Source organism: Bos grunniens, chromosome 12 (genome assembly GCF_055505025.1).
Source record: "Bos grunniens cultivar Pamir isolate PY7600 chromosome 12, Bosgru_T2T1.0, whole genome shotgun sequence".
Classification (NCBI taxonomy): Eukaryota; Metazoa; Chordata; class Mammalia; order Artiodactyla; family Bovidae; genus Bos; species Bos grunniens.
Window position 1 is genome coordinate 8328757 of NC_141176.1, and position 21240 is coordinate 8349996.

A 21240-nucleotide genomic window follows, 5' to 3' on the forward strand; every position below is an offset into this window, starting at 1 on the left:
CCAACTCTGTGTGACCCCATAGACGGCAGCCAACCAGGCTCTCCCATCCCCAGGATTCTCCAGGCAAGAACACTGCAGTGGGTTGCCATTTCCTTCTCCAATGCATGAAAGTGAAAAGTGAAAGTCAAGTGGCTCAGTCGTGTCCGACTCTTCGCGACCCCACGGGCTGCAGCCTATCAGGCTCCTCCGTCCATGGGATTTTCCAGGCAAGAGTACTGGAGTGGTGTGTCATTGCCTTCTCTGGGATATAATTCTAGAACTCTTCTAAGGCCAAATATATGTTTATTAAACACACAGGGTCATCATTTGTTTTGGACTGCTTCATAGCATATCACCAACACTGTCAGAAGATAACAGATTTAGTGTGATAAACTGTTCTTTTACTAGACATGAAAATTTAAATATCATTTATTTTAGATTTTACCTAGACTGCTACCAGTTTTCTAATATTGTCATGTCAGAATGTAGTTATGGCAGCAATGCAGCATTTAGAATAAGAAGAACTAGATTTTTGTTCACACTTTTTGTTCTTTATTTAGATCTTTCTTATTTAACTTTTTAAGTGCATTGTAGATTTTTCTGATGATAGCATGTGCTTGGCCTATCTACTTCTGTTAGCTTAAGAAATAACTAAAAAACAAAAAAAAAATCTTTGAAATGATTCTGTGCACTAGGGGAAATCATTATATTACTTGTGGAGTTTGGTAGCACAGTAATTGTATAAAATTTTTTGAAATGAAACAATTTACTGAAACCCCATGAACAAATTCACTGAAATAAAATGGAATTCATTACAAGAAACTGCAGAGTCACTCTTTTTTACTATACTACCTTTCATTTGCCTCTTGTCATTTTCATTTTCTAGTCTTATCCCCAAAGAAAAACAGAGATTTCAATTCATTTACTGATAACAAGGGCTCGTTGTATCTAGCGAAATGTATTACTTGCTTTGATTTTTGCATAGTTCCTTTCAACTGTGCTAGTTGTTGTCCTCTTAGCATGTCCATTTTTCCTCTGGAGTCAGGATCACTCTGATCCGTACTTTGATTTCATATTCATTTCCTTGCTGTCCCTTGCACGCTATATAATGACATGGATGTCTATCATGTTGAAGAAAGAAGATATTTTTTGTGTACTTTAAAATAAGTTAATTGAGTTTTGCTGATGTACATGTAAAAATAATATATTATATTATGGAGTGTAAAATTAGTTTTGGTTAAATAGAAATTTTAAGTGATATTGAATTGTATAAAGTTAATAACTAGTGAAAGGAAAAAGTCAGAGAAAAGAAAAGAAAAAAAAAAGGTACCAGAGTTAAGAGATTTAAATCTGTGTTTTTTCTTGTTGGTCATTTCCCTCAGTGGTTATAAAAACATCCCAATAGATTTCATACGTACTATTTATTCATTGTGCACATGCTTCAAATTGTTTATGTCTATAAAAAGTTAATTATATACATATCCTTATATCTGTTTAAGGTATGCATCAATAATTTATCCTGATACAATTTTAGGAAATCTAAGATATTGGCTTGCCTTATTACCCTTATTGAGCAAGGTAATTTAATAGTTGCATTATTGTTCAAGTTGACATGTTCTCTTACAATGTACTTTTTCATAAGCTAGACACAATAGGGGGCAGCAGAGGAAGACATAGTTAATATGACTCAGTGGAGATGAATTTGAGCAAACTCAGGGAGAGAGTGGAGGACAGAGAAGCCCCATGTAATCTACGGAGTTTCAAAGAGTCAGAGATGACTTACCAACTGAACCACAACTGAACACTTACTTTGTGCTGAGCATAAACTATCATATTTGGATTTCTGGGAGAGTTTCAAAGATCTCCCTGTGATCAAGGGGATTTTACAATTTCACACAATCCTATTAACACTTGGAATTATAAAGTACTCTAATTCGACAGTAATTGAGGTATAAAATGATATCCCAGGTTTGCTTTAATCACTATTTCTAAATGCCAATGATTTTGAGCACTTTTTCATATGCTTAGTGACTCCTTTGGTTTCTTTCTGTAAAGGGCCTATATACACTGTTTATTCACTTTCTATTATAGTTTTGGTGTCTTTTTTTTTTTTTTTTGCATCAGTGAGGGTTTTTTTTTTTTTTAATTTTATTTTTAAACTTTACATAATTGTATTAGTTTTGCCAAATATCAAAATGATTCTGACACAGGTATACATGTATTCCCCATCCTGAACCCTCCTCCCTCCTCCCCCCCCATACCATCCCTCTGGGTCATCCCAGTGCACTAGCCCCGTGCATCGAACCTAGATTGGCAACTCGTTTCTTACATGATATTTTACATGTTTCAATGCCATTCTCCCAAATCTTTCCACCCTCTCCCTCTCCCACAGAGTCCATAAGACTGTTCTATACATCAGTGTCTCTTTTGCTGTCTCGTACACCGGGTTATTGTTACCATCTTTCTAAATTCCATATATATGCGTTAGTATACTGTATTTATGTTTTTCCTTCTGGCTTACTTCACTCTGTATAATAGGCTCCAGTTTCATCCACCTTATTAGAACTGATTCAAATGTATTCTTTTTAATGGCTGAGTAATACTCCATTGTGTATGTGTACCATAGCTTTCTTATCCATTCATCTGCTGATAGACATCTAGGTTGCTTCCATGTCCTGGATATTATAAACAGTGCTGCGATGAACATTGGGGTACACGTGTCTCTTTCCCTTCTGGTTTCCTCAGTGTGTATGCCCAGCAGTGGGATTGCTGGATCATAAGGCAGTTCTATTTCCAGTTTTTTAAGGAATCTCCACACTGTTCTCCATAGTGGCTAAACTAGTTTGCATTCCCACCAACAGTGTAAGAGGGTTCCCTTTTCTCCACACCCTCTCCAGCATTTATTATTTGTAGACTTTTGGATTGCAGCCATTCTGACTGGTGTGAAATGGTACCTCATAGTGGTTTTGATTTGCATTTCTCTGATAATGAGTGATGTTGAGCATCTTTTCATGTGTTTGTTAGCCATCTGTATGTCTTCTTTGGAGAAATGTCTATTTAGTTCCTTGGCCCATTTTTTGATTGAGTCATTTATTTTTTTGGAGTTGACCTGTAGGAGTTGCTTGTATATTTTTGAGATTAGTTGTTTGTCAATTGCTTCATTTGCTATTATTTTCTCCCATTCTGAAGGCTGTCTTTTCACCTTGCTAATAGTTTCCTTTGATGTGCAGAAGCTTTTAAGGTTAATTAGGTCCCATTTGTTTATTTTTGCTTTTATTTCCAATATTCTGGGAGGTGGGTCATAGAGGATCCTGCTGTGATGTATGTCTGAGAGTGTTTTGCCTATGTTCTCCTCTAGGAGTTTTATAGTTTCTGGTCTTACATTGAGATCTTTAATCCATTTTGAGTTTATTTTTGTGTATGGTGTTAGAAAGTGGTCTAGTTTCATTCTTTTACAAGTGGTTGACCAGTTTTCCCAGCACCACTTGTTAAAGAGATTGTCTTTAATCCATTGTATATTTTTGCCTCCTTTGTCAAAGATAAGGTGTCCATATGTGCATGGATTTATCTCTGGGCTTTCTATTTTGTTCCATTGATCTATATTTCTGTCTTTGTGCCAGTACCATACTGTCTTGATAACTGTGGCTTTATAGTAGAGCCTGAAGTCAGGTAGGTTGATTCCTCCAGTTCCATTCTTCTTTCTCAAGATAGCTTTGGCTATTCGAGGTTTTTTGTATTTCCATGCAAATTGTGAAATTATTTGTTCTAGCTCTGTGAAGAACACTGTTGGTCGCTTGATAGGGATTGCATTGAATCTATAAACTGCTTTGGGTAATATACTCATTTTCACTATATTGATTCTTCCAATCCATGAACATGGTATATTTCTCCATCTATTAGTGTCCTCTTTGATTTCTTTCACCAGTGTTTTATAGTTTTCTATATATAGGTCTTTAGTTTCTTTAGGTAGATATATTCCTAAGTATTTTATTCTTTCCGTTGCAATGGTGAATGGAATTGTTTCCTTAATTTCTCTTTCTGTTTTCTCATTATTAGTGTATAGGAATGCAAGGGATTTCTGTGTGTTGATTTTATATCCTGCAACTTTACTATAGTCATTGATTATTTCTAGTAATTTTCTGGTGGAGTCTTTAGGGTTTTCTATGTAGAGGATCATGTCATCTGCAAATAGTGAGAGTTTTACTTCTTCTTTTCCAATTTGGATTCCTTTTATTTCTTTTTCTGCTCTGATTGCTGTGGCCAAAACTTCCAAAACTATGTTGAATAGTAATGGTGAAAGTGGGCACCCTTGTCGTGTTCCTGACTTTAGAGGAAATGCTTTCAATTTTTCACCATTGAGGATAATGTTTGCTGTGGGTTTGTCATATATAGCTTTTATTATATTGAGGTATGTTCCTTCTATTCCTGCTTTCTGGAGAGTTTTTATCATAAATGGATGTTGAATTTTGTCAAAGGCTTTCTCTGCATCTATTGAGATAATCATATGGTTTTTATTTTTCAATTTGTTAATGTGGTGTATTACATTGATTGATTTGCGGATATTGAAGAATCCTTGCATCCCTGGGATAAAGCCCACTTGGTCATGGTGTATGATCTTTTTAATGTGTTGTTGGATTCTGGTTGCTAGAATTTAGTTAAGGATTTTTGCATCTATGTTCATCAGTGATATTGGCCTGGTTTTCTTTTTTTGTGGGATCTTTGTCAGGTTTTGGTATTAGGGTGATGGTGGCCTCATAGAATGAGTTTGGAAGTTTACCTTCCTCTGCAATTTTCTGGAAGAGTTTGAGCAGGATAGGTGTTAGCTCTTCTCTAAATTTTTGGTAGAATTCAGCTGTGAAGCCGTCTGGACCTGGGCTTTTGTTTGCTGGAAGATTTTTGATTACAGTTTCAATTTCCGTGCTTGTGATGGGTCTGTTAAGATTTTCTATTTCTTCCTGGTCAAGTTTTGGAAAGTTGTACTTTTCTAAGAATTTGTCCATTTCTTCCACATTGTCCATTTTATTGGCATATAGTAGTCTCTTATGATCCTTTGTATTTCTGTGTTGTCTGTTGTGATCTCTCTATTTTTGTTTCTAATTTTATTGATTTGATTGTTCTCCCTTTGTTTCTTGATGAGTCTGGCTAATGGTTTGTCAATTTTATTTATCCTTTCAAAGAACCAGCTTTTGGTTTTGTTGATTTTTGCTATGGTCTCTTTTGTTTCTTTTGCATTTATTTCTGCTCTAATTTTTAAGGTTTCTTTCCTTCTATTAAACCTGGGGTTCTTCATTTCTTCCTTTTTTAGTTGCTTTTGGCGTAGAGTTAGGTTATTTATTTGACTTTTTTCTTGTTTCTTGAGGTGTGCCTCTATTGCTATGAACTTTCCCCTTAGGACTGCTTTTACTGTGTCCCACAGGTTTTGGGTTGTTGTGTTTTCATTTTCATTCGTTTCTACGCAAATTTTGATTTCTTTTTTGATTTCTTCTGTGATTTGTTGGTTATTCAGCAGCGTGTTGTTCAGCCTCCATATTGGAATTTTTAATAGTTTTTCTCCTTTAAAGTAAGCGTCTTTTAATTTCATAGCTGCAGTTGCCATCTGCAGTCATTTTGGAGCCCAAAAAAATAAAGTCTGACACTGTTTCCACTGTTTCCCCATCTATTTCCCATGAAGTAATGGGACCGGATGCCACGATCTTCATTTTCTGAATGTTGAGCTTTAAGCCAACTTTTTCACACTCCTCTTTCACTTTCATCAAGAGGCTTTTTAGTTCCTCTTCACTTTCTGCCATAAGGAAAGACTTTAAAACAAAGGCTGTGAAAAGAGACAAAGAAGGTCACTACATAATGATCAAAGGATCAATCCAAGAAGAAGATATAACAATTATAAATATATATGCACCCAACACAGGAGCACTGCAGTATGTAAGACAAATGCTAACAAGTATGAAAGGAGAAATTAACAATAACACAATAATAGTGGGAGACTTTAATACCCCACTCACACCTATGGATAGATCAACTAAACAGAAAATTAACAAGGAAACACAAACGTTAAACGATACAATAGACCAGTTAGACCTAATTGATATCTATAGGACACTTCATCCCAAAACAATGAATTTCACCTTTTTCTCAAGGTGAAACCTTGAGAAACCTTCTCCAGGATAGATCACATCCTGGGCCATAACCTAGCCTTGGTAAGTTTTGGTGTCTTTACTGTTAATTTGAAGAATTTTTTGTATATTCTAAGTAAATTTTTTTTCTGTTAGACATATTCAATTCTGTTCAATTCTGTTGCCTATGTTTTAAATTTATGTAAATTTTATGGAGTTCTAATTTCAATAATTTTTGTTTTTGAGAAACTTGAAAATTGTTAATAAATATATAGAGAAGTTTAAGAATACACAAAGAGCCCAGTAGATATTTTTAAAAGAAGCTAATATAAGACATGCTATAGTATACTATAGCATGCCATATGTTTTAAGATTTAGCATGCTTGACAACACACTAATAAACCAATTGAAAGAATAGAAAGCTGAAAACCGACCATTTATAGATAGCCTTCTCATATACATTAAAGTGTTGCCATAAATCATTTAAGAAAGAGAATTTCAGTAGATTGCATCAGGAAACCTAGCTCTTTATGTAGAGAAAAAGAAACTTAATCAAATGTGTCACACAAGGATGGAACCTAGATTGACTGAATATTTAATTTTGAAGGCTAAACCACAAAGTTAATAAGGAAAATTAAGAAAAACTTTAGTGTCTTAGAGGCAGAAAAGAAACTTCTGGCATAAAACTTTTACAGAACAAATTACAAGGCAAAACAATAAATTTAGTTACATCGAAATTAAAAATTTCTTTTTATAAAGGACATTATTGTCATTTTCAAATTTATTCACTACTAATAAAGAATAAAGAATATATATTTTTTAAAATGATACAGTAATAACAAAAATATAGTGTCTATAAATAAATATGTGCAAGAAATTTACATAAGGTTGGACTCAACATTTTAAAGATTTTTTTTTCTTTTCGACTTATCTCTAGATTCATGTCGATGAAATTCATGATCAACAAACCTTTTCCAGTGAACTTACACCCAAGAATGTGTAAATTATTAAGATTTTTACATGAAGGTAGAGTTTTCAAGATAGCATATGTATTTGGACAGAGATAGCAAAAGTAAATAATTCTATAGAGAGAAGGTATCTCCTCTCGGCTGCCCCCCCCCACCCCTGACCTCTGATGTGGGGTAGCTCCTCTCAGCCGTTCCTGCGCCATCACAGTCTGGCACTCTCGGCCGCTGCCCCTGACCTCGGACGTGCGGTAACTCCACTTGGCTGCCGCCCTTCAGGAATGGGGTCCTCCCAGCTTCTGCCCCTGACCTCAGACGTGGGGTAGTTCCTCTCGCCGCGCTTAGCGCAGCCATCGCAGCCGCCTGAAAGGTTAGGGGCGGTGGCCAGGAGGAGATACCCCACGCCCTTAAGCCCGAGGCCAGGGGTGGCAGGCGGGAGGACCTAGCCCACACCCCCATGCCCGTAGTCAGGGGCTGTGGCCAGGAGGACCAACCCCATGCCGAGGCTGCGTGGGCACAGGAGGGCCTAGAGGAGCTATGCCACATTGAAGGTCAGGAAGGGTGGCGGTGAGGAGATACCCCTCGTACAAGATAAGGAGCATTGGCTGCACTTTACTGGAGCAGTCGTGAAGAGATACCCCATGCCCAAGGTAAGAGAAACCCAAGTAAGATGGTAGGTGTTGCAAGAGGGCATCAGAGGGCAGACACACAGAAACCAAACTCAAAGAAAACTAGTCAATCTAATCACACTAGGACCACAGCTTTGTCTAACTCAATGAAACTAAGCCATGTATGTGGGGCAACCCAAGATGGGCGGGTCATGGTGGAGAGATCTGACAGAATGTGGTTCACTGGAGAAGGGAGTGGCAAACCACTTCAGTATTCTTGCCTTGAGAACCCCATGAACAGTATGAAAAAGCAAAATGATAGGATACTAAAAGAGAAACTCCCCAGGGCAGTAGGTGCCCAATATGCTACTGGAGATCAGTGGAGAAATAACTCCAGAAAGAATGAAGGGATGGAGCCAAAGAAAAAAGAATACCCAGTTGTGGATGTGACTGGTGATAGAAGCAAGGTCCGATGCTGTAAAGAGCAATATTGCATAGGAACCTGGAATGTCAGGTCCATGAATCAAGGCAAATTGGAAGTGGTCAAACAAGAGATGGCAAGAGTGAACGTCAACATTCTAGGAACCAGCGAACTGAAATGGACTGGAATAGACGAATTTAACTCAGATGACCACTGTATCTACTAATGTGGGCAGAAATGGAGTAGCCATCATGGTCAACAAAAGAGTCTGAAATACAGTACTGGGATGCAATCTCAAAAACGACAGAATGATCTCTGTTCGTTTCCAAGGAAAACCATTCAATGTAACAGTATTCCAAGTCTTTGCCCCAACCAGTAACGCTGAAGAAGCTGAAGTTGAACGGTTCTATGAAGACCTACATGACCTTTTAGAACACCCAAAAAAGATGTCCTTTTCATTATAGGGGACTGGAATGCAAAAGTAGGAAGTCAAGAAACACCTGAAGTAACAGGCAAATTTGGCCCTGGAATATGCAGTGAAGCAGGGCAAAGACTAATAGAGTTTTGCCAAGAAAGTGCACTGGTCATAAAAAACACCCTCTTCCAACAACACAAGAGAAGACTCTACACATGGACATCACCAGATGGTCAACACCGACACCGGATTGATTATATTCTTTGCAGCCAAAGGTGGAGAAGCTCTATACAGTCAGCAAAAACAAGACCAGGACCTGACTGTGGCTCAGACCATGAACTCCTTATTGCCAAATTCAGACTTAACATGAAGAAAGTAGAGAAAACCACTAGACCATTCAGGTAAGTGAGAAATAGGTTTAAGGGCCTAGATCTGATAGATAGCCTGATGAGCTATGGAATGAGGTTCGTGACATTGTACAGGAGACAGGAATCAAGACCATCCCCACGGAAAAGAAATGCAAAAAAGCAAAATGGCTGTCTGGGGAGGCCTTAAAAATAGCTGTGAAAAGAAGAGAAGTGAAAAGCAAAGGAGAAAAGGAAAGATATAAACATCTGAGTGCAGAGTTACAAAGAAAAGCAAGAAGAGATAAGAAAGCCTTCCTCAGCAATCAGTGCAAAGAAATAGAGGAAAACAACAGAATGGGAAAGACTAGAGATCTCTTCAAGAAAATCAGAGATACCAAAGGAACATTTCATGCAAAGATGGTCTCAATAAAGGACAGAATGGTATGGACCTAACAGAAGCAGAAGATATTAGGAAGAGGTGGCAAGAATACACAGAAGAACTGTACAAAAAAGATCTTCACGGCCCAGATAATCACAGTGGTGTGATCACTGACCTAGAGCCAGACATCCTGGAATGTGAAGTCAGGTGGGCCTTAGAAAGCATCACTACGAACAAAGCTAGTGGAGGTGATAGAATTCCGGTTGAGCTATTCCAAATCCTGAAAGATGATGCTGTGAAAGTTCTGCACTCAATATGCCAGCAAATTTGGGAAACTCAGCAGTGGCCACAGGACTGGAAAAGGCCAGTTTTCATTCCAATCCCAAAGAAAAGCAATGCCAAAGAATGCTCAAACTACCACACAGTTGCACTCATCTCACACGCTAGTAAAGTAATGCTCAAAATTCTCCAAGCCAGGCTTCAGCAATATGTGAACCGTGAACTTCCTGATGTTCAAGCTGGATTTAGAAAAGGCAGAGGAAAAAAAAAGAAAAGGCATAGGAACCAGAGATCAAATTGCCAACATCTGCTGGATCATGGAAAAAGCAAGAGAGTTCCAGAAATACATCTATTTCTGCTTTATTGACTCTGCCAAAGCCTTTGACTGTGAGGATCACAATAAACTGTGGAAAATTCTGAAAAAGATGGGAGTACCAGACCACCTGATCTACCTCTTGAGAAATTTGTATGCAGGTCAGGAAGCAACAGTTAGAACTGGACATGGAACAACAGACTGGTTCCAAATAGGAAACAGAGTATGTCAAGGCTGTATATTGTCACCTTGCTTATTTAACTTATATGCAGAGTACATCATGAGAAACGCTGGGCTGGAAGAAACACAAGCTGGAATCAAGATTGCTGGGAGAAATATCAATAACCTCAGATAAGCAGATGACATCACCCTTATGGCAGAAAGTGAAGAGGAACTAAAAAGCCTCTTGATGAGGGTGAAAAGTGGAGAGTGAAAAAGTTGGCTTAAAGCTCAACATTCAGAAAACGAAGATCATGGCGTCCAGTCCCATCACTTCATGGTAAATAGACGAGGGAACAGTGGAAATAGTGTCAGACTTTATTTTTCTGGGCTCCAAAATCACTGCAGATGGTGACTGCAGCCATGAAATTAAAAGACACTTGCTCCTTGGAAGGAAAGTTATGACCAACCTAGATAGCATATTCAAAAGCAGAGACATTACTTTGCCACAAATATTCGTCTAGTCAGGGCTATGGTTTTTCCTGTGGTCATGTATGGATGTGAGAGTTGGACTGTGAAGAAGGCTGAGCGCCGAAGAACTGATGCTTTTGAACTGTGGTGTTGGAGAAGGCTCTTGAGAGTCCCTTGGACTGCAAGGAGATCCAACCAGTCCATTCTGAAGGAGATCAGCCCTGGGATTTCTTTGGAAGGAATGATGCTAAAGCTGAAACTCTAGTACTTTGTCCACCTCATGCGAAGAGTTGACTCATTGGAAAAGACTCTGATGCTGGGAGGGATTGGGGGCAAGAGGAGAAGGGAACGACAGAGGATGAGATGGCTGGATGGCATCATTGACTCGATGCACGTGAGTCTCTGTGAACTTCGGAAGTTGGTGATGGACAGGGAAGCCTGGTGTGCTGCGATTCATGGGGTTGCAAAGAGTCAGACACGACTGAGCGACTGATCTGATCTGATTGACAGAGGAGAAGGCAATGGCATCCCACTTCAGTACTCTTGCCAGGAAAATCCCGTGAACGGAGGAGCCTGGAATGCTGCAGTCCATGGGGTCGCTGAGGGTTGGATACGACTGAGGGACTTCACTTTCACTTTTCACTTTCATGCATTGGAGAAGGAAATGGCAACCCATTCCAGTTTTCATGTCTGGAGAATCCCAAGGATGGGGGAGCCTGGTGGGCTGCCGTCTATGGGGTTTTACAGAGTTGGACACAACTGAATTGACTTAGCAGCTATAGAGAGAAGGTCCTAGAAACTATTCCCCACACATACAGAAACTTAATTAATAAGAGTTCTGGAGTGACCAGAACTGGAATAGGGAAAATTGTTATAATTTCAAAAATACATGCTACTTTAATAGTATATATCCATTTATGAAACCAGTTTCTTTAGTATTGGCATATTGAGCCAGAATCCAGTAGCCAATGGATACATGCTGTGGTTCCTCAGGACTGTATACTTATTAAATTGCTATATGTATCAATCACTGTGGATGGTGACTGCAGCCATGAAATTAATGATGCTTTCCCGTTGCAAGAAAAGTTGTGACAAAAGTAGACTATATGAAAATGCAGAGGCAGCACTTTGACAGGAAATGTCTGTATAGTCAAAGTTATGTTTTTTTCTGTAGTCATATTATAGATGTGAGAGTTGGACCATTAAGAAAGCTGAACATTGAAGAATTGATGCTTTTGACTTGTAGTGTTAGAGAAGACTCTTCAGAGCCCCTTGGACTGCAAGGAGATCAAATTTGTCAATCCTTAAGGAAATCAGCTCTGAATATTCATTGGAAAGACTGATGTTGAAGCTGAAGCTCCAATACTTTGGCCATCTGATGCAAAGAGCTGACTCACTAGAAAAGACCCTGATGCTTGGAAAGATTGAGGACAGGAGGAGAAGGGACGACAGAGGATGAGATGGTTGGATGGCCTCATAGACTCAATAGACATGAGTCTGAGCAAGCTACGGGAGTTGGTGAAGGACAGAGAAGCCTGGTGTGCAACAAGCCATTGGGTCGCAAAGAGTTGGACACACTGAGTGACGGAACACAAACTGATAGTACAAAATTTGTTTAAGTCTTCTTCTTTTAAGTAACCTCAGAGAAATGAAGTAGAGCTGATGAACTCTTGTGTTGTATATATCTTCATTTAGACAAGAAGCAAAATATTATCCACCATATTTAATGTGGCTCACATGTTTCAAAAGGACATGCTAATTTCCAGGCCATTCTTTTCTCTGTACCTATTGTCAATAAGATTTTCTTTGGAAAATAATCCTTATGTCATTAGACAAGTGACCCTTGTGTAAATTATAAGCTTGGTATTTTAAGACCTCACAGTCTACTTCCTTATCAGGATACCAAATTTGGGACACCTTATGAGTATACATTAATATGCAATTATAATGCCATTCCTAGTTCTAAGCAACAAAGAAAAGTCAAAATCACTGCATCCTTGAGTGAGGATGCATTCTAGTTGGTGAAGTGATAATCAAGCTAAGTGTCAACAGTTATCTTTAGAATTAATTATGCCAAAAGAAAATCACTTAAATAATTTCTATTGCACAGTATCTGTGGGTCACAAATTCAGTTGCAGCTACTCAGGATGCTTCTGACTCAAAATCTTTCATAAGGCAGATAACAACTTCTCATTCCCAGCCACAGTCAGAAAATGCACTAGCAAGATCTTTCACAGACTATTGGCTGTTGGCTGGAGGCATCTTTCCTTGCCATATAAACCTGACCACTGGGTGATTCACAAAATAGCAGCTTGCTTTCCTCTGAAAGGAAGAGGTGGAAGCTACCTTTTTTTTTTTTTTGGAAGCTACCATTTTTGGGGAAATAATGTTCAAAGCTGCATTCCATTGGTTCTTATATTTTCTTTGTTAGGAATGAGTCATTAAATCCTGCCTACATGGAAAGGAGAGATTACACCAGGTAAAGAATACCAGGATGCGAGGCATCTTTGGGGGCCACTTTAGAAGCTGCTTTCTGTAGTAGGTAAATGAACAGTGATAAGGACTAAGAAGAAAAGTAATGCAGAGAAGGAGATAATAAGTTTCCAGGGGAAACGCTGAAATTTTAGACAGGATGAAAAGACAGCACTGGCAATGAAATTTGACACAAATAAAGGGGGATGACACATGTGAGGATGTGAGCCAAGACCATTCGAGACTAAGAAAAATGGCAAATAAAGAGATCTTGATATGTAACAAATCAGTAATGAGAAAATTAAAATTAGCACATACTGATAAAGTTATAATTGGCTCTCTCACTCATCAGGCTAGGATAACAGACAAGGCCAACTCAAAGTTAACATGAAACAGTATGTCTCCAAGGATAGCTGCAGCTGTAAAGTGTCATAACAACTACCTTCTTTAGTGACTACTGATTTCTTAATTATTGAAAAATGCTGTCCCCTGGAAATCATGCCATCAGAAACACTGTGGTTTGAAAGTATAGAAGAGTGAAGCATGCCACTCCTGCCTGGGTATCTACATCATTTACTACAGAGTCCAGCCTCAATTTTCAATCCAGGTCCTGTGATGCAGATAATAGTATTCTGGACAATTTTGTTGTTTCCATGAAAACAGGATCTTGCATCTACTTTCCAATCTAGACTTCACGTTTACCCTGTTACACAAAGTCCATTTCTGTTTTCAGCGTATCGAACCCAGCTTCAGTTAGGTTTCACCTACTTGCCACTTTTCCCAAATTCTATAACTTTCCTTCCTTTGTGGAAACATTCCACAGTTCCCCCAGTGTATAGTCGTTTTCACTGAAATAGGTCCATAAGAGTGACTTTGTAGAACTACAAGTGTGTCCCCATGGATTGTAGACTGATTGTGCTAGAAAGGCGAGACATATTGAAAAAACTAAGAATCAGTAGCAAAGGAAGACAGAGAAATATATTTTCCCTCCTTCAGGGTAATAAAACATCTACTCAAATGAGGGATACTGCTGTATTGCTGGTGCTGCAATAGTTAGTATCATTCATCTCTTTGGAGACATCTGAACAAACTAATTGAAGAACATGGCTAGAGATATTTTGGATGGATAATAGATTTTCAACCTTGGATGCATGATGGAATTGGAGTTAATGTGCTCTGTGTTTTCTGGAGGAAAGTTCTACTCTGCCTTTTTTGGGAACCAGCATAATTACATATGAAGCTGTAGTTTTTGTTTTGAAAGCAGCCAAGTTGGACTTTTGGGTTTTTTTGCTCCCAAAGGCAATAGCTGAATGCTGGATGATCAAAATTTTTAACTAGCAGGTAAAAGCATCCAATACTCAGTGTGGATGTGGCCACGGATATTTACTGTGAATAGTATTTCTAATAGCTTGTCTGTGTTCTGCTTTCCTGATTACTGACTGTGAGCACATGGGCTATCCCACCCAACTCCTACTGGGACCCAGCAACTGTTTTGGGTAAGGGTGTCTGCAGAGAAAATTAAAACTGACCCTCAGGAACTCTGTTTCAATGTTTAACCTTTTTGGAGGGTGAAATGGGGCAGAGCATGTTAGCCAAGTCCATTGGTCAGCATAGTTTGCTCACATAACCAAGCAAAACTTTATCAATAATATGTTTCACAATAATTATGATTCCACTTGTTTGACTTCTGTGTCTATCTCTAAATTGATTTTGAATTTATGTGGGATGCACATTATGGATGAACATTATAAAGTTTCAATTGTCTGCTCCAGCCACCATTCTAATTTCCTGTTATTCATCTTATCCCAAAAAATTGGACAATACTATCTACACTCGCTATCTACACGTTCTCATTTATTTAGCAAGTAATTCCAAGGTGATTTTCATTACCAAAGCTCTACTGAATCTCTTTTCAGGTTTACAATGATCTCCATGTTGCTAAATATCCTTGTCCAATTCAGCATTTGGAAAGTTTGGCCATTCTCTCTTTCATGATATATCCATTTTCTTAGCTTGCATATACCTCATCAACAGTTTCTTTTATTGATATTTCATCCTTTACTCCACCTGTAAAATCTAACATCTGAGAACCTCAGGGAGGGTTGCTTCTCAATCCATGTTTTATTCTCTCCTCACTATAGAGAACCTCATCTATTCTTAAGATCTTGATCATAAATGTAGTTAATACACACACAGACAACACACACACACACACACATACACTCACATCATGGTTCTCAAGATATTTTGTTCAGGCATGGTATATTTCATAAGCTCTTTCAGACCCCAAATCAGTGAAGCATCTACCTGTCACCTTTATCTAAATAACTAACAAGCTCCTCAGAGCTTCTTGGTGGCTCAGTGGTAAATAATTGGTCTGCACTGTAGGAGACTTGGGTTTGATCCTTGAGTTGGGAAGATCCTCTGGCATAGGAAATGGCAACCTACTCCAATATTCTTTGTTGGGGGCCAGCGTGAGGTACTCTGCCCATGGCAAAGGTCATGAGGAAGGAGGCTCGACATACGCAAAGGCGGGATCAAGCCTCAGGAGTCCCCCTGGAAATTCTCGAGCATCTACCCCCATAACCAGAGCCTGCCTACTTTACTACTTTGTGCTCTCCCCTACACCTCTGACTTTACGGGGGGCTGTCCCCCACCACCTCTTTTGGAGAAGGAGTTAACTTAGAGCTCCAGTTAATAAAAACTTCTGGGCGTGACAAGAGTGTTTCAACCTACAAACTCCTCTGAAGGTTCTCTAGCCTGCCTGACAGGCTTGTCCGGCCACATGTGATTGCTCACAGCCTCCCAACCATGAGAGGCACGAGATGCTTTAAACCTTCTAAAAAACAGGTTCTTTAGAGAAGTTAGAAAACTATTAGTATAAGTATAATGGGCTAATTAGAAATTGTATTGGTGAAGGGTTTTTCATTTGTTGAGCCAATGTTTACTGCTAAGACTCCACACCCCCTGCCCTTACACACATTAATGAGTATATAGAAGAAATAAGTATTAACCTTTGATATTAATCACGTTAGACCTTAGGCTAAGTAAATTCTTTCCTTAACTAAAACCCACTACACCCTCACCCTATAGGAATGTAACTTTATTTGGGTGGCGTCTGTTTTAAGAATAATCACCCCTGGAGAAATAAGTGTCCTGGTTGACTGACCACTGTCACAAGGAGAGGGTCGTAAATTGTCAGCAGGCCCCCCTGGCCAGAAGATGATGTAACACCCCTAAGACCTCTGTATATATCTGTGTGAAGCACCTGACTTTAATAAAAGTCAGGACTGCTGTCCCCACATGACTTTTGTATAACATCTCAGTGTATAAAAACAGACTCTGGAAAATAAAGAATTGGGATCAATTTCTCGAAATACTGGTCTCCCCATGTCTCTCTTTCACTCTGGCTGAGTCTCCATCTGGAGCGCGGAACCCACCATGCTTACTAATTATGCCTGGGCTTCTAAGATCCGACCGGGGAGGCCTCAGTGTCTCCTCTCCTTTGGGAGAATGGAAGGACGCCTGCGGCCTACGTAAGTGGTGCAAGCTTCTTGTCTTGAAGTTTTATTGGTCTCCCGCGTAAACCAAGCTACTCAGCTTCTTTTCTCCACTGAATTTTCCTACTGAGCTATCCTCATCCTATTACTCTTTATATCTTTGATAAAATATTTAAATAAATAGGTCGCCGACGCCGTCCCCGCTTCGAATACCCTAGATCAGCCGGGGCAGGACCCCGACAATTCTTGGTTGGGAAATTCCATGGATAGAGGATCCTGGTAGCTAGAGTCCATCGGGTGCACAAGATTCAGACATGACTTGGTGACTAAACAACAAAACAAGTACCTCAGGTCAATGATTTCAAACTTTACTACCCTCATGCCCTCCAAAGCTGCTCATAACTAGTTTTCCCATTCATAATAAACGGTGTGCCAGTCCACTCATACCTTCCATTTCAAACCAACAATCATCCTTATTAGCCGGCCTAATGTCCCACTACCCTCAGTTCAGTTCAGTCAGTTCAGCTCAGTTGTGTCCAACTCTTTGTGACCCCGTGAATCGCAGCACGCCAGGCCTCCCTGTCCATCACCAACTTCCGGAGTTCACTCAAAGTCATGTGCATCGAGTTGGTGATGCCATCCAGCCATCTCATCCTCTGTCGTCCCCTTCTCCTCCTGCCCCAAATCCCTCCCAGCATCAGGGTCTTTTCCAATGAGTCAACTCTTCGCATGAGGTGGCCAAAGTACTGGAGTTTCAGCCTGAACATCAGTCCTTCCTCCCAATGAACACCCAGGATTGGTCTCCTTTAGAATGGACTGGTTGGATCTCCTTGCAGTCACAAGCATCTTCTCCAGCACCTCCATCAATTCTTCGGCAATCAGCTTTCTTCACAGTCCAACTCTTACATCCATACATGATCACTGGAAAACCATAGCCTTGACTAGACAGACCTTTGTTGGCACTAGCCTAGGCACATTTAATTCTTGTGCATAGATTCTATAAATTCACTACAAATTGTAATTATCTATATCTTAAATACAATGCAATAAACATCTATCAGTCTCTTTTTGATGGTTCTTATTTCCCTCCAAATAATTATATTTTAAGTACTTATTTTTTTCTGATTTAATATAGTCATATTCTTATTTATATGATAATTCTTTAAGTCCATCCCTTTTTACCTATAACCCATTTTTTATAATTTTTTTTTTTTTAGGAAAGGAAAATAAGCCTCACCATTCTCTTTTCAAAATTATTCCATAACATCCCATTATGAATGGACACTTTTGATTAGTTTAGCATTGGACTTAAAAATCATGTAAGAGGGCACAGCTTTTATTTCATCCACTACTCAATCTCTATCAGTAACTGGACTGCTCACTGCTGTCATAAATAAGCTGTGCCATTTCTAGTGCTGTGTTTTAGAACCTCTGATCTCCTATCTCAGTGAGGAGAAATCTACACCAAATACTTGAAGGTCTGTGTCAAATGATAACTCTTCAGTAAAGTCTTCTTTTACTTTGGTCTTTCATGATCTCTTTGTGGATATCTTTTGAAGGACATGTAATTTATAAATAGATGAGTAGGTAGCTCCCTTTTCTAGTTGTTTTAGACCCACAGAGTTTAAGACTTATTAACCATATCCTCAGATTCTAGCACACAGTGCCTAGTCCAAGGGGAATAGTTTAGAAATAGTGACTGAATCATATTGAGATAGTACTAGTTATCAACTAATAAGTGATTTATAAAGTTGGATAATTTACCTGGGAGATTTTTCTACTCATTAAATGTCATTATCAAATCTTTTCTCTTTTTTGCTTTGAATATTTGTGCCCCAAAATACTACTCTTATAAAATAAGCCACCAAAATCTATTTTTTTGGCACAGGTTAGACAACAACAATGAAATCATTTTCATAGATTTTAAAAAATGTATTCAATAGTGTAGCTACCATTAATATAGAAGAAACTTGAAATAGTGTTATTTATTTCCTCCATAGGCAAAATATGTTGAAATTTGGTCTTAGTCTCTGTTACTTAGCACCATGATAGACATGAAGTCAAGCTGTACATGAATAAGGCATAGATTTCTTAGAATTCAAGAAATAAGCACATGCTATTGTTAATATTAATATTGTTATTATTAGTCCCAGTAGAATGTCCCATCGTGTTACTTAGTCTGCAGCATATAGTTGAAACAGGTTACAAATTTCCATTCCCTAGTTTGGTGCAGCATATAGAGAAACTGCACATCTCCAACTCATTACCTAAATAAACTGGCTATACTTAAGAAATTGGGAGGAATACCTCTGTAATACATGGACTGGTTAGCATTCATAGGTTGCACAATCATGACTATGGTAATGAAATAAAACAATTTGGCAAAACTAATACAATTATGTAAAGTTTAAAAATAAAATAAAATTAGAGAAAAAAAAAAAGAAAAACAAATAAATTATGCATTTGTACCTGTTAAAAGTTTAATAATGATAATATGATGCTCTAGGGTGAGCCAAAAGAAAAGAGGAATCTGTACAGTTAGAAAAACAAGATTTCCTCACACATTAAATGGCCTTAGGGCTGTACTTAAAATATGTCACTTAACCAGTAACCCCTGAAGTGTCTTACTGCTTAATCATGTAATAGTCACAGTTTGTGTGGCAGACAGCCCACTGCCAACTAAACTTAGGTGCTTAGGTTAGTTTTCTCTCTCATTGTTTCCATTTTTTAAAATAATTTCTCTTATCCTATTAATAATATGTGTGCCTTGACCCCCAGTATAAAACACGATTCCCCCAAGTGGTTCTCTGTAAGGCTTGGTCAAAACATGATTTGTGAGACAGATTTTGAGTATATTTTATAACACTAAGTTGAATCCTAAAGGAAAAAAGCTAGAAACTCTCCTCCACAAGGATTTCATTCAGCGCACTTTTAAACTTGATCCATAATTTGATCGAATGCTCTTGGGCACTATTAAATAGTAATAATGAACTTCACCTAAAGCCCTTAGTAATTTTGTTCCACATTTCCTTCTCTAATTATCCACTATTCCCTATTTATTACTACTTCATTCTCTGCCTTCAGGCCCTCTAAAAATACTAAGAAATGATAAATTAAACAACACATTTGGCACTAAGTTAACCAGTGGGGAGGGTTATAATTTAATGGGTTGTCTTCTGAATTAATTATTTCTGGATTATTTAATTGCAGTTTCTAAACAAATTTCTTAAAATATATGACATTAGAACTTGCAGTATATTTCTCATAAAATTATTATGGCAAGATCACAGGTTATCATAATCATCTATTTAAGATTAATTTTATGGTAATTTTACTGCACATATATAGAGATTTACTAGTTATATTTTTCTAAGTGTTGTCTTCTATGGAATTTAACAATATTTTCCTTAGTATCTCACCAGTGCAGATGTCTAATTGCTGGCATTTTGAAACCAGTGCCTTTTCCCCCTAAGTAACAATAACCATTGACTTTTATATTAAAGTCATGAGTCTTACTATATATTTATAGTTTTTAGATTAAGTAGTAGAGAACATGATGATATGCTGTATACTATTTATTTACCCCCCTCAGTCTCATTAGAGTTCTGTGATAACCAATTCCTGATTCTCTGAGCTAAAAATCTCATTTTATCTAAATAAACTATCATTTAGAAGAATCCACATTGCTAAATGACAAGCAAGCTATTTGTGGTGTGAAATATAACTCATATTGTGCATTTTTTTTTTAGTATTTTTCTTAGAAAAAGACTAGAAATTTTTTCTTAGAAAAATTTTTCCTTAGAAAAACAGAACTTTTATGAAGTTTCTTGCAAAGCTAATAAACAAAAACTTCTCAACCATTCATCAACAGTCAGCAAGTCCAGAGGAAGTGAAACAGCTCATCTGGTCTTAACCTCTGGAATTTCCCCAAATTAATTCCCTCTTACATCCAGCCCACAAAAGCCTTCTCAGATTTCATGTATGAAAGGCTGCATTGGTGATCCAAAGCTCTTTACAACTTCCTTCAATTCTGTGAACTTCTGGGCAACTACATTTTTAATGCTTTGCAAAGCTCAGTGGTAGAAAGTTTTCACTAAGTATTAGGGTGTCATTCAACTGTAAAGACTTAAATTTTAAAAATGTATCAGGTACTTATATATATATATATTTTTTTTTCTTTTACATTTTGTTCAAGCTTACTACAGAAGTAGATGAATCTCACTAGGTACTGATAACCACGGACTATTTATATTGTTGGCACCTAGACTTGAAAATACCTATAACTGTCTCAGAAATAAATATTTAGTAAGATAAATGCATTTCAAAAGGAAAGTGGAATTCTTATACTATATAGATATGAAGTACAAATTGCTACAAGGATTTTGGAATACTATTTGACATAATTAAATTGAAACATGCATGTGCCCAAATGACTCAGCAATTTTATAAAAGGATACACAAGTGCACCAACAAATTTGTATAAAAATATTCATAGAAAAATATTGTATAAAACTCTCAAACAGATAATATGGATCAAAAGTAAATTGGGAAAGTATCTTGCAGTATCTATATACAGTGGGGATACTACATAATGATAAAAAATAAATAACTATAGTTACCTGTAACAATATGGCTGAATCTTATTAACATAATATTGATTGAAATAAGCCAAACACAAATAATATATTCATTCATTTATATAATGTTCAGTAACAGGCAAATCAGGCTATAGTATTGAAGTTAGGACAGTGGTTACTTTCAGGGAGAAAGAAGATATTGTTAATTGATGTGGCCAGAAGCCTGTGTAGTTCGGTAACGT